General features: G+C 36.3%; 1 pseudogene; it reads left to right on the top strand.

Moving 5' to 3' along the window:
- LOC149222371 (enoyl-[acyl-carrier-protein] reductase [NADH], chloroplastic pseudogene) overlaps positions 1–13,195 on the top strand; it is a 93,029-nt pseudogene extending 79,834 nt beyond the window's left edge.
- Positions 13,196–13,561: the final 366 nt, after the last annotated feature.

The following is a 13,561-nucleotide window of genomic DNA, read 5'->3' as shown; positions in this document are numbered from 1 at the left end:
CTCTACCTGTTAGATATTCTACAATAGCTGAGCTCCAAACAGAAGCAAGAGCTAAAAGAGTTCCAAATTCACAAGTAGGAAAAGAAGTGAAGCCACTCATCATCCAAGATCAACCTCAGCAATCAACTAAGGAAAAAGCTCATGGTAAAAAGACTGTACCTGAAACAAGCACATCTGAAGTAGTCTCAAGGATAAGAACAAGAAGCCAGATGAATAAGGAAAGAGGTGAAGCTGTAGCAGTCGAAGAAAGTCCAGTGTCCAAGGGAAGTTTAAATGCCTTATTACAGGCTATTGACTTTGAGCAGTCTCTACCAGTTCAAATTGAGTTGATACAGTCAGAACAAGAAAACACCAAGAAAGCCAAGGCCTCAAAAAGGCTTAAATTTGATGAACCAGCTGAAGAGTTTGTTTTTAAACCTAGAAGACCTATGACAAGGAGATTCCAGCAAGTACAGGAAGCACTGTCAAGAACAGAGGAAACAGGGGAAGGGACACAACGTTGGCAAAAGAAAAACACAGGCAGAACAGTCATCACATCTAAAGAAGATAATATAGCAGCCATGAAGAGCCAATTAGAATCAGCTAAGCATGAGATCGCCAAATTAAAGAAAGTTGTTAGAAGACATGCAGTCATACACGCAAACTATTATAAAGCTCTATGGAAAGGGAATGCAACTGTAGAAGCCCAGTTGAATTCAGTGGTTGATGGCCATTCACAATTTCACACCTGGACAGTACCAGCAACCAAAGAAGCCAAGTACATCAGAAGGATCAATATGCAACTGAGAGCTGGGAATAAGGTTATGAAGAAACAAATTGAAGAGCTGAAGGCACAGTTAAGCCAGCTTAAAGGACCTGCTAAATGAGTTTTCATTTCAAGTAAGATTCTGTTTCAAAAATTTTGATAAGTTTGCTTGATCTTATCTTTCTGAAGAAATCTAAATCCCTATTCGGCCTTTGGAAAGTCTAAAGAAGTTTTTGGCAATCAAGCACTCGATTAATAAAGGTCTCAGGTTAAAAACAAGTTGTTTTAAATAACTCAGCAGTTTCGTAGAGCGCTACGAAACTGCTGAAAGTGATGATTTCAACATGAATCAAGCAGTTTTGAAGTTGAAGCGGGAATTTTGAAAAGGAAATATATATAAGGCATATAAGGCATCATCTGAAACTATTAACATTAAACCAGGACAAGACAGGTGGAGAAGATATGTATTCGAATCCAATTTTAAATTTTTTGTCATAAAGTGAACATATTTACCACAGTTCAAGATATTTCATAACAGCTTGGTGCCTTCACACATGAAAAGGGTGGCCAGCACATCATGGACGTGGCAATCTGTTCTATTTGGGTAATCAAAGATAAAAGGCATGCTTCTTTGGATTCGAACATTTTGAGGCAAACCAAGGACCGACAAACAGGGGTAGTTTCCTATGTTTCAGGGCAATGGAAAAGATGTGTCATTAAAGATCAAACATGGAGCCTTGAACATCCATTACAGCCAAACTAAAGGGGAGCAGATGTCAAAGAACGAGAACCATTGTAATCAAGGCTATTATTAGCATAACACGGTGTTAGAATCCTACTTGATTTAGATCTCTAAAAACTCCAGTCAACACTTCGTTGTATTTATTAAGTAGTTAGAGTTTAAGAGTTGTCAGTAATAGAAGTAGTTTTCGAATTCCCCTCATGCTGGAGGAGGAATCTCGATCAGTTAGAATAAGAGCTCTATATATAGCTGAAACAGCAATGTAATCAGGGTTGGAAATTTTATGAAAAAGCTGGTATTTGGCCTATGTAAGACTCATTTTCAGTAATATACATGCTGAACTTTACTTCTCAGGATTCATGAAGGATTTTTTATGTTCAGAATATGTGACGTTGTCCTTTTCTTAATTCTTACAGTGGTATGGATGTATAATCACTCAGAATTCACTGAATGTGCTCTGACTTCCTGTATACATTTATAAACTGTGTGGTCCCATATGAGTTTATGTTCTGAATGTTTAAATGCTGAATGCCCTGACTTCCATGTAAGGTTGAGTTCATTGTTATATTGAGGTGTTGTTGACTCCATAAGCCCAATGGATAGTTTTGTTTAATGTGTTTCCACCATTCATATTTTTCACAGTTGTTCTACAAGAGTTAGCCATCTTATCTTTAATCAAAATCATTAACCCATCAAGAGAGAGCCCTCTCAGGTTGAGGAGGCTAAGCCTCAGCCTAAAGTCGGTTTGAAATAGTTACTTGAAGTCTTCCTGGTCTGCAGCCTTCCAGGGCCTGATTTTGAGATAACATTTTGGTGCGTCTGCCGGGAGCCTGAAGATTATTCATTCCCGAAATCATGAAGCTGAACTTCTGAAGGTAGCAGGAGCTCAGAAGGTTTTCGAGGCTGCATTCTACCTTGGTGACTCCATACAATCTTAAAGTTAAAAAGGTGGCTTCGAGAGGAATATATACAAGGAGTAATCCTGACCCAGATCCACCTACTCCTGTGGATAATCCAAACACCATCTCAAGGAGCAGGCAAAGATTTCCTGATATACCAGGTACTTCATCTTTTTCGAAATCTTTGTTCCCTGAATTTTCTAGAAGTCCTGAAGATAAAATTGTAGATGATAAAATTCATGAGGTATTGTTGAGGTCTGAGAACGAAGAAGAACTTATTGGAATTATTTTAGATTTACAAAAAAGAGGCATTGATACTTCATCCTTAGTGTCACAAAAAGATAAGGAAGAGTTTTGGGAGGTTGTTACTTCAGAATTACTGTTAGAAGAAGAAGATTTGAATCAACTCAAAGAGCTTGATCCTTTTGAAGTTTTGCTCAAATCCAAAACTGGTTTACCCCTCCCAAATTGGAGTTCCTTTGTCAGTGGTTTGCAAAGTCCAAATAGTCCTTTTCGTACTAATACTTTATCTTCTGCCTCTGCTAGCCCAAATAGTCCTCAGACACTATCTCACACTAGTTCTGGTCCCACCGGTCATACAATACCTGTTATCACTGCTCCTCCATTCATTATGGCTATACCTGCTAGGTATGCTCCACTAGCTCTCCCTGCTGTTTTACATGATCTTCCTAGGAAATATGCTGCTAGAATTCCAACATGGGGAGGAGATGAAGATATTACAGCAGAGGAACATGTGGATAGGTTCAATGATTTTGTTGACAGGGAAGAAGTGGATGATGAAGATGTAAAACTAAGATTGTTTGCTCAAACTTTCATTGGGAAAGTCAGAAAATGGTTTAAAGCCCTTGGAGCCGGAAGCATTCATAGTTGGGTAGAATTTGAAGATAGCTTTCTAAGGAAATGGGGAAACAAAACCAACCATGTCCAAGCCCTTACTGAATATAACAATCTTAGAAGAGCTCCAGAGGAAGCTGTCCAAAACTTCTCTAAGAGGTTTAATAAAATATACAATTCTATTCCAGCTCATTTGAAACCTCCTGGAGCTTTGGCATAGTTGAGATATGCTGAATCATTTGATTCAGATTTCTCTCTTTTACTCAGAGAAAGGGAGTCTGCCTCTCTTGCTGACATGCAAAATGATGCAATTAAGGTGGAGGTGAATATGATGGCTGCTAAGAAATCAAAGATGGCAAAGACTAAGCTGAAGGAAGAAGAGAAACCTTCTACCTCTGCTTCAGAAGACAAGTTTGAAACAATGATGAAAACCATGGAAAAATTGATGGACCGACTAGCTCTTGGGAATGCTTCTGCTCCTCCAGCACAGCAGGAACCTCAATTCAGGAACCCTCAGTACAGAAGACCTCAGAATCAGCAAAGGCCAAGAGACAACAGAAATCAGCAGTCAGATCCTCCAGCGAGACCTCCCTTCCAACAAAATTTGGTAGATGAAGAAGATGAACCTCAAGTCCCTGAGGAATCAATCCATTGTTTTGATGAAGAAGTGTCAGGGATTTTCTTGACTAAGGAGGAACATGATGAGTCCAGTATGATAAAATCAAGAGAAGAGCCTTCAGATTTTTTAAAGGGCTATCAGCACGCTATCTTTGAGATGCAAAAGCAGTGCAATCTTAGGAATAGAGATGTTCCTATTACAGCAAACAAAGCACAGCCCAAGAAGAATACCTCAAGGACAGTTGAAGATAAAAAGGAAAACTCAAAGGTGGTTGAAGGTAAGGATGATTCTCCTCTTGTCAAAAAGGATATTCAAATTCTTTCTCCTCCTAAAGAAATTGACAAGACTACTTCTGTTTTTAATCTTGAGAACGAGATTGCAAAAATTAAGATATCAGTCCCTTTTAATGAAATTCTCAAGGTAGACAAATACAGAAGCAAAATTGTTGAAATGCTTAATTCACAACCAGGAGTGGCTGATATCCTAAATGTACAAGAAGATAATCCTGTTATCTGTTTGGGTCCAAGACTTGAGGATGAACAAAATGAAGAGTTTCCCCCTTTCTACATAAGCATTAGCATTCATGATATGACTCTACATAATGCTATGTTAGATTCGGGGGCATCACATAATCTTATGCCTAAGGTAATCATGGAAAGACTGGGGTTAGAGGTAACTAGGCCATATAAGGATTTATTTTCCTTTGATTCAAAAAGAGTCCAATGCATTGGTTTGATAAAAGATGTTGTTGTGGGGCTCACACAAATTCCAGCAAAAACAATTGTTATGGACATTGTTGTTGCAGACATTCCACCGAAGTTTGGGATGCTTCTTTCAAGGTCATGGGCAGCAAAAATCAAGGGCACAATGCAGATGGATCTTACATATGCTACCATCCCAGTGTTTGGTGAACAAAGGAGGTTGTATCGCGAGACAAGGATGGCCTACATGGTAAGCAGCAAAGACAAGCCTCAGAATTTTCCTATTTATTCATGTGATACTGGTCTTGGATCAGCTATCCTTTTCAATGAATCAGTTGGAAGAGAATCACAAGATGAACCTGCGGAAAATCAGTGTCAAGAAGGTCAGCAAGGAGATGAAAGAGACATCATGGGCTGCTGGTCATTATACTTTGATGGATCAGCAGGAAAAGAAGGGGCAGGAGCTGGGATTTGGATCACTAGTCCAACTGAAGAAAGTAAGTTTCTCTCATACAAATTAAACTTTGATTGTACCAACAATATGGCTGAGTACGAATCTCTGATTTTAGGTTTGGAAGCCTTGATAAAATTGAAAGCTAAAAACATTGTTGTTTGTGGAGATTCTGAATTGGTAATTAAACAAGTAGAAGGTGCATATCAAACTAAGGATGCAAGGATGAGAGCATATAGAAACTTAGTGTTGGAGATGTTGGAAAAATTTCAATCCTATTCTTTTAGCATCAAAACTAGAGATCAAAACTCTATTGCGGATTCTCTGCTGTTTCTGCCAGTCTCTTTATCATTCCTAAACACTCTTCTGAAAATTATGAAGTGGAGGTTCGCCATAGACCAGTCATACCAGATAATATCACAAATTGGCAAGTTTTTGAGGATGATCAGCATATAAGGAACTTCATTGAATTAAAAGAAGAGTTTGAACACAATCAGATAGATCAGCAGAATATGTTAATAGAGTCAAAGGAAAGTTCTGAAGTCTTACAATTACAAAACAACTTAATTCCTAAAGGCCTCATTCCCCTTGAGAAATTATTTGATCAAAATGATGTGTTCAAAGCACCAAGACTACAAGCTAATGAAGAAGAAGTAGAAAGCTGCAATTTAGGAGACTCGGTTGTGCCTAAGATAGTCAAGATTTCAAAATTCCTTTCAGCTGATATGAAGACTAAATATGTTGAGATGATGAAAAGATTCATTGATGTTTTTGCATGGAGTTATGCTGACTTGAAACAATATGACTCTTCAATCATACAACATACCATTCCTATCAAGCAGAATGAAAAGCCTTTTAAGCAGAAGTTAAGAAGAATTAATCCTCGTCTAATGCCACTGATTGAAAAAGAAGTGAAAAAGCTCTTTGATGCTAAAATTATTGTTCCAATAAGATTCTCAAATTGGCTTGCTAATTTGGTACCAGTCAGAAAAAAGAATGGAGAGATCAGAATTTGTATAGACTTCAGAAACTTAAACAAAGCTTCATTGAAAGATAATTACCCCCTCCCCAAAATGGATTTCATTCTGCAGAACATTGTTGGTTCACAAAGGATGTCTATGCTTGATGGTTTCTCAGGGTACAACCAAATTCTTGTTCACCCAGATGATCAGGAGAAAACGGCCTTCACTACACCATGGGGAACATTCATGTATGCAAAAATGCCATTTGGCCTCATGAACGCGGGAGCCACTTTCCAGAGAGCAATGGATATTGCTTTTGCTGAAGAAAAGGACAAATCAGTGGTGGTTTATCTTGATGACATCACAGTTTTTTCAAAAAAGGAAGAAGACCATTTAAAGCACCTTGAAAGGATCCTACTGAAGTGTAGGAGGTTTGGTATTTCTCTAAACCCAACCAAAAGTATTTTTGCTTTAACTTCTGGCAAACTGCTTGGTCATATTATTTCTGAAGAAGGAATTAGGATTGATCCTAATAGAGTTAGTGCAATTCAAAAATTAGATCTACCAAGGAGTAAGAAGGAGATTCAATCCTTTCTTGGGAAAGTTAACTTTGTTAGAAGATTCATTCCTAATTTTGCTGAAGTTGTCAAGAACATAACAAAGATGTTAAAGAAAGGAGCAGATTTTAAATGGACAGCTAAAGCAAAGAAATCATTTGAAGAGATCAAGAAGGCACTTACTCAAGCACCAGTACTTATCAGCCCAGATTTTACCAAGGAGTTCCTTATCTTCACATTCGCTTCTGAAGACACAATTGCTGGAGTTTTATTGCAAAAAGGAAGTCAAGGTACTGAACAACCCATTTCTTTCTTTAGCAAGACATTAGCCAATGTTGAATTGAAATATAATATCTTAGAGAAACAAGCCTATGCATTGGTGAAAGCAATTAAGGATTTCAGAATCTATGTTCTGCACTCTCACATTGTTTCCTACGTCCCAAATGCTGTTATAAAAGATATTTTTACACAAGCTGATCCAGATGGAAAAAGGGGAAAGTGGATAGCAAAACTGTTGGAGTATGACATTGAGATCAAACCCACAAAGTTGGTAAAGGGTCAAGGCCTAGCCCAATTGTTGACTCAGTCAAATTTGGACTGTATTGATATTAATTTAAGCACAGAAATCTCAGAAATTTCTGAAAATGAAGAGGAATTGGTCCAAATAAATGAGAAATTCTTGATCTCAGAATGGTACAAGGATATAGCATTTGTTTTGCAGCATAATAGAGCTCCTGATAATCTTTCAAAATCCAAAGCTCGGTTTACCAAATTGAAATCTCTCAGATATTTTTTGTATGACCAAAATTTGTTTTGGAAAGATGCAGGAGGAATATTATTAAACTGCCTCATTGAAGAAGAAGCTGATAAAGTAATTGATGAGTTTCATAAAGGGGATTGTGGAGGACATCACTATTGGAAAGCCACTGCAAACAAGGTCTTGAGAGCTGGCTATTTTTGGCCAACTATGTTTAGAGATATCTATAAAAAGATAGCCACATGTCATGAATGTCAAGTGTTTGAAGGAAAGAGAAAGCTTATGCCACTGCCCTTGGTTCCTATTTATGTTGAAGCACCTTTCCAGCAGTGGGGATTAGACTTTATAGGGGAAATCCATCCTCCTTCATCAGGACAGCATCGCTGGATTCTCACAGCCACCGATTACTTTACAAAATGGATAGAAGCAATACCCACAAGGCAAGCAAATGATTCAGTGATTATTTCTTTCTTAGAAAATAATATATTATCAAGATTTGGTTGCCCAATTAAGATCATTACAAACAATGCTCAAGCTTTCAAGTCCAAAAGGATGATTAATTTTTGTCATCAGTATCACATCTCCCTTGGACATTCCACTGCTTATTATCCACAGGGAAATGGTTTGGTTGAGTTATCAAACAAGAGCCTTGTGAGAATCATTAAGAAGCTTGTTGGGCAATTTATTGGGCTTAAATTGCTGCATTAAATTATCAACCAGGGAAACTCGTAAGCTTGTGATGATGCTAGCACAATATATGCAGGAGTAGGCAACTAACTCTATGTCTAACTAAATTATTTAAGATTCAATACAATATGCAAGGGAAGAGGCTCCTAACTAAGGAGGTCCTGGTTGTCCTTCCCTACAGTATCATAGAGAAATCATTGATTACATGAAACTAAAAACTTAAAATGAAAACAAGAGAATGAACTTAATTATTGTTTAGATTCAAGTAGAGAGAGAGACTAACTTAGTCTCTTGATTGTCCTCTCATGTACTAATCCAAACTAAACTAAGAGTCATTCATGAGCATAAGAAATGAAATAACTTAAAACATAAACACAAAAGAATGAATTTCAATTACCATATAAATCAATGGAGAGAGAACCTAACTTAGACTCTTGGTATCTCCTCATATGATACTTGAAACATAAAAGCAAAAGAATGAATTTCAATTATCATGCAAATCAAATAGAGAGAGAGAGAGCCTAACTTAGACCCTTAGTTGTCCTCTCATATGCTGATTAGATTCTAATTTAAAACTCATTCATCAATCACAAACAAATCCTCAAACATCTAAACAAGTAAATGAAATAAGATCTAATATGAAATAAAATGTTTCTCTCATCCTTTTAGAGTGAGCTCAATTCTCTTAAGAACAAGACAAATTATTCCATATACTACATTAAGGAAAATTAAATCTAAAACTACATAATGGAAATATATGAAAAAAATGAAGCCTTATTCTATTCCATCATCAATTGGATACAATGCTCTAAGAGTCCTCCCCTTTTGGAATGGAGGAGGTGCTCTTATTTATACAAAAACTATGATAACAACCTCATAAATGTAGACCCACTATTCTCTCCTTTGACCCACATATTTCTCAACCAATGATGACACATAACCCTATCCTCCATGATCTCCTCCATGAGGTCCATGATCTTCTCCATGAAGCTTATCTTATCAAATTCAAATTTGATCATTCAAGGCCACATAAAGATGCCCTGGAAGCTTCCTTTGTGCCTACACATGTCAACAAACTCATGCTAATTGTTAGGTATAAGTTTAAGCATATTATTTTCTAAGTTTTAGCCATAAATTCACTTAAAAATGTTAAGAACTAATAAACTTTGGAAAAGCATTGTTAGAACCCAATAATGAGGTAAATGTAATGATATGGAGGTGGAATGGAGGTGACATGAAAGTAAAATGTGAAAATATTGGTGAATAATGGAGTGAAAATAGGGACTATTTTGAGGCCCAACATCTCCCCCAAACTCAAGATATTGCATGTCCTCATGCAATCTATTACATTACTTTTTGAGCTTTGGCTTAAACTCTGCATGATATCATTTACATAACTTTTGCAAAGCATTATTTTGATGAATTACAACTTGGTTGGTTCTTGTGTTTCAACCATATTTTGTTTGTTGCATTCAATGTATGATCTTTGCATATTGATAAGGTGATTTGTGTTGCAGAGTATTTGTGTTGGAATGCATCATGGTTGGTTCTTGTGTAACAACCATGATTGTATTGGCATCCAATTAACTTCTAAATGCTTTCGACAAAGCCATTTGTATGCTCATGTAATAGTGAATATAGTTTGAAGGTAAGTGGGGTTAAATGGGGTAGTGATATATGAATGTGAATATGAATGTGACAAAGCATATATGTAAATGTATCTTTCCCCTTAAACGGATGGTTTGGGCAATTATGTGAAATGGGGAAAAGAAGGGAAAAGGAAGTGAAGTTTTTCCAAAAATTATTATTCTAACTTTTCAAGGAATTTAATGGTTAAAAGTTAGAAAATATCATACCTTAACTTACCCTTCCAAAAATGGATGAGAGTTGTGCATGTGTGACTGCAAACTGTTGTGAAAATGGTGGATGGAAGATGGATCTGTATTGTCGTATCAGCTGTTGGATCCTCTGCTACTAGATGAAAAATCTGAGGAGTCTGCTGAATATGGCTGAAAGTCGTATATGTTGTTGGATCTTCTGCTGCTGGATGATGAATCCGATGAGTCTGCTAAATATGGCTGAAAATCTATAAGGCTTGGAAGGTATACAAAATATATAAGTTACATTTCCCTCCCAGCCTTATTGATTGACTTGTCCTCAAGTGATGACAAACTGATGAAAGGAAAGTGGCTTCATCTGCTACAAAATATGGGTCTTCAAGTCTTCAACGCTCGATGGCACAAATCTTACTATGTGATTAAATGTGTCGATGTCGAACATAGCAAGAAGTTGTTGACTTAGTGGCCATTAATGAATGCCCCTAGCCAACACAAGAACTCCCACCATTGATTCCAATGGGAGTCAGGATGCCTAACACATCGTTGTAGGTACGAATAAATTTGTCGTAGTCGAGTCACCTACAAGATCCAACGAACAAGGGATATTAATGTACTCCCATTGTTCATTGGCAAGAGTACTTGCCATTAAGGCATGCAAGCCTCTAGGTGTTTGTTCAATGATACTTAGACTCTAGGACTTTGACTCAAGCAGGGTTTTATTGGCGGAAATGAAGGGGAATGGTAATGACATGGAAAATGACAATATGCTTGTAAGGAATGGATGTAAGGAAATGCATGGTGTATTAAATAAGAACTCTTGCTGTGAAAAATGGATATGGAAGTGTCACGCCTTATGGATGTACAATTGGTGGAATTCAAAATATTTTTCAGAAAGGAGGTGGAAGGTAGTGGTTGTGGAGATGGATTTGTCGTGAGAATTTTTCATGAATTTAGTCTTTGGAAGACTAATTGTCGTCACACTCAATCTCCTTAATGATCACTTTGCTATCCTGTAACCTGTAAAAAAAACTTGGCAGAAAGAAAACATAAGTTTGTTCAAGAAGAATTGCGCATTTCCTTCATGAGTCTTACGCAAAAATTTCGTACCAAATAAAACAGATTTAAGAAAATTCAAAGTGTTGAAAGTAACTCAATTCATGATATCAATTTCAATCCATTAACCATGAAAAATAATACTCCCTGTTTGTGTCAGATAACTCATGTGCTTGGCAATTCTGTCCTGCATATTAGTGCATCATAAAGCATACAACAGAAATATGTGATGAGTTAATCCTCCAATGTTTGATAAAGCGATTTGTGAAATTTGTTTCCAAGTATTCCATTTTTTTTTATTTTCAAATCTGTGTGAATTTTTTTATTTTTTTTTATTTTTAAACAACTAAAAAAAATATTAAAAGTAATAAGTAAATGAAAACATATTTATTTATTTATTTATATGTTGATTTTTTATTTATTTAGATTTTTCTTTAAACAATAAATTAAAAACATAAATGTTTTAATTTATTATTTAAGTTGAAATACTTTTTTAAATCAACAAAATTTATTTATTAAAACTTAAAAACTATCACTAAAATAAAGTTAGTTTTTTTTTTTTAATTAAAAATAAAATAAAAATAAGATAATCCTCTTTTTTTTTGTTTTTATTAAAATAAAAATAAAAATTATTTTGTGTTGTTTTGATTTTTTTATTATAAAAATATTAAATAAATCAACACACAAATTTTTTTTATTTTTATTGAACAAAAATAACAAACAACACACAAATTGTTTTATTTTTATTTAAATAACAAATTAAAAACAATTGTTTTTAATTTATTATTTATGCTGATTTTTGGGATTTTTTTTTTTTTTTTTAACAACAAATTAAAAAACAAATTTTTTTTAATTTATCATTTAAGTTTTTGTTTTTTTTTTTTTTTTTAAATCAACAAAAACTAATTCTATTAAAAACTAATAAAGAAAATTTCTAAAAATAAACTAACACTAAAAATAGATTTTTTTAATATTCAAAAAAACACACAAAATCCTCTAGAATCAATGATAAATCTGGATTTTGATCTAGAAAAATTAGGAGAAAATAATGCAAATGCCAAATCTCTCCAAGATAAGTCAAATCCAATTTTTTATCATTAAATTGAATATAGAGGAGGCATTTTAGTCACGCAACTCCATTTGAGCTCCTTTCTGTACTTCTTGTTATGCGTTGATTGCATCTTAGAATTGCAAACTTTTGGAGCTCAGACAAACCTGTTAGCATCTGGACTACCTACCTTTGAAGCTAGATCTGAATCAGTGAAAAAGAAGTTCATACCCTGTGATGAATTAACCTGTGGAAAGCTTGCAACAGCCATCTGCAGAAACTTGTTACCCACGGCATGCAATGAACATCTGTAAAGTCAGCGAACTTGTCTGGCACAATTGCTGCACAAAATATGCAGCCTGCATACGGATTTCTCTTGAGTGGTCAGATGCTGCAAAGTTCATTACAACTGGAATAAGACCAATATGGAAAAAGAGCATTTATTGCTGGAATAGCGGATGACAATGGATATGGTTGGGCCATAGCAAAGTCCCTTGCCAATGCTGGTGCAGAAATTCTTGTTGGCACTTGGGTTCCGGCCCTGAACATATTTGAAATCAGCTTGAAACGAGGCAAGTTTGATGAATCAAGTGTGCTGCCAAATGGTTATATGATGGAGCTCTCTAAGATTTATCCCTTGGATGCTATTTATGATACTCTCGAGGATGTTCTTGCAAATGGTTCGGAGGTCAGTAAACCTCTTTTGGAGACATCAAGAAAGGGCTACCTTGCAGCTGTTTCAGCTTCGAGTTATTCCTTTGTGTCATTGCTAAAACACTTTCTGCCTATAATGAATCCCGGTGGGTCAACTATATCTCTCACATATATTGCATCAGAAAGGATCATTCCATGATACGGTGGCGGAATGAGTTCTGCAAAAGCTGCTCTGGAAAGTGACACTAGGGTGCTTGCTTTTGAAGCTGGAAGACGCTACAACATAAGAGTGAATACAATTTCAGCAGGCCCCTTGAGAAGCAGAGCTGCAAAGGCCATTGGATTTATAGATACCATAATTGGATACTCGATGGCAAATGCTCCCTTGCAAAAGGAATTGCTAGCGGATGAAATTGGGAACGCTGTAGCATTTTTAGCTTCACCATTAGCCTCTGTAATACTGGCACAGTTGCATATGTTGACAATGGGTTGCATGCTATGGGAGTTGGAGTGGATAGTCCGGCGTTTTCTGAACTTGCAATGCCACAAGCAGAAAAAAACAAGACTCCAGCATGATACAATACCATATTTCTTTCGTGTATAGCTAACGGTCACGAAATCTGTCTATCACAGTTCTGAGCAGGTACCCAAAGTTTCTGCTAGTCGCCATAGAAGACATCGATTCATTTGATGCGGAATTATCAGAGAAAGTTCGCAAAGCTCCCGCCGATTTCTTACCTCTATTTGAGTCAGAGTCGGCAGCTGCAGAGGTTTTAGCTGGACTGAAGTCGAGATTGGAGATTTTAAGATGCCAAAGCTATGATGGCAAACAGTGAATCCGGTGTTGAAACCACCAAATCCCACTTTGCAATTTTCGGAAGAAGTTGCTGCAATAACTCGCATGTTGTTGTTTGACTGCGTTCAAATTAATTATTGTCCAACAGAAATTCAAGATCGCACGGAGGAAGAAAGAGCCAAGACGAACGAGTACCC

This window comes from Pinus tabuliformis, chromosome Q (assembly GCF_031772625.1).
Source record: "Pinus tabuliformis cultivar Carrire ecotype Pingquan chromosome Q, CPIR1, whole genome shotgun sequence".
Classification (NCBI taxonomy): domain Eukaryota; kingdom Viridiplantae; phylum Streptophyta; class Pinopsida; order Pinales; family Pinaceae; genus Pinus; species Pinus tabuliformis.
The sequence above is the reverse complement of the archived record's forward strand: the minus strand, read 5'-3'. Positions and strand labels throughout refer to the sequence as shown.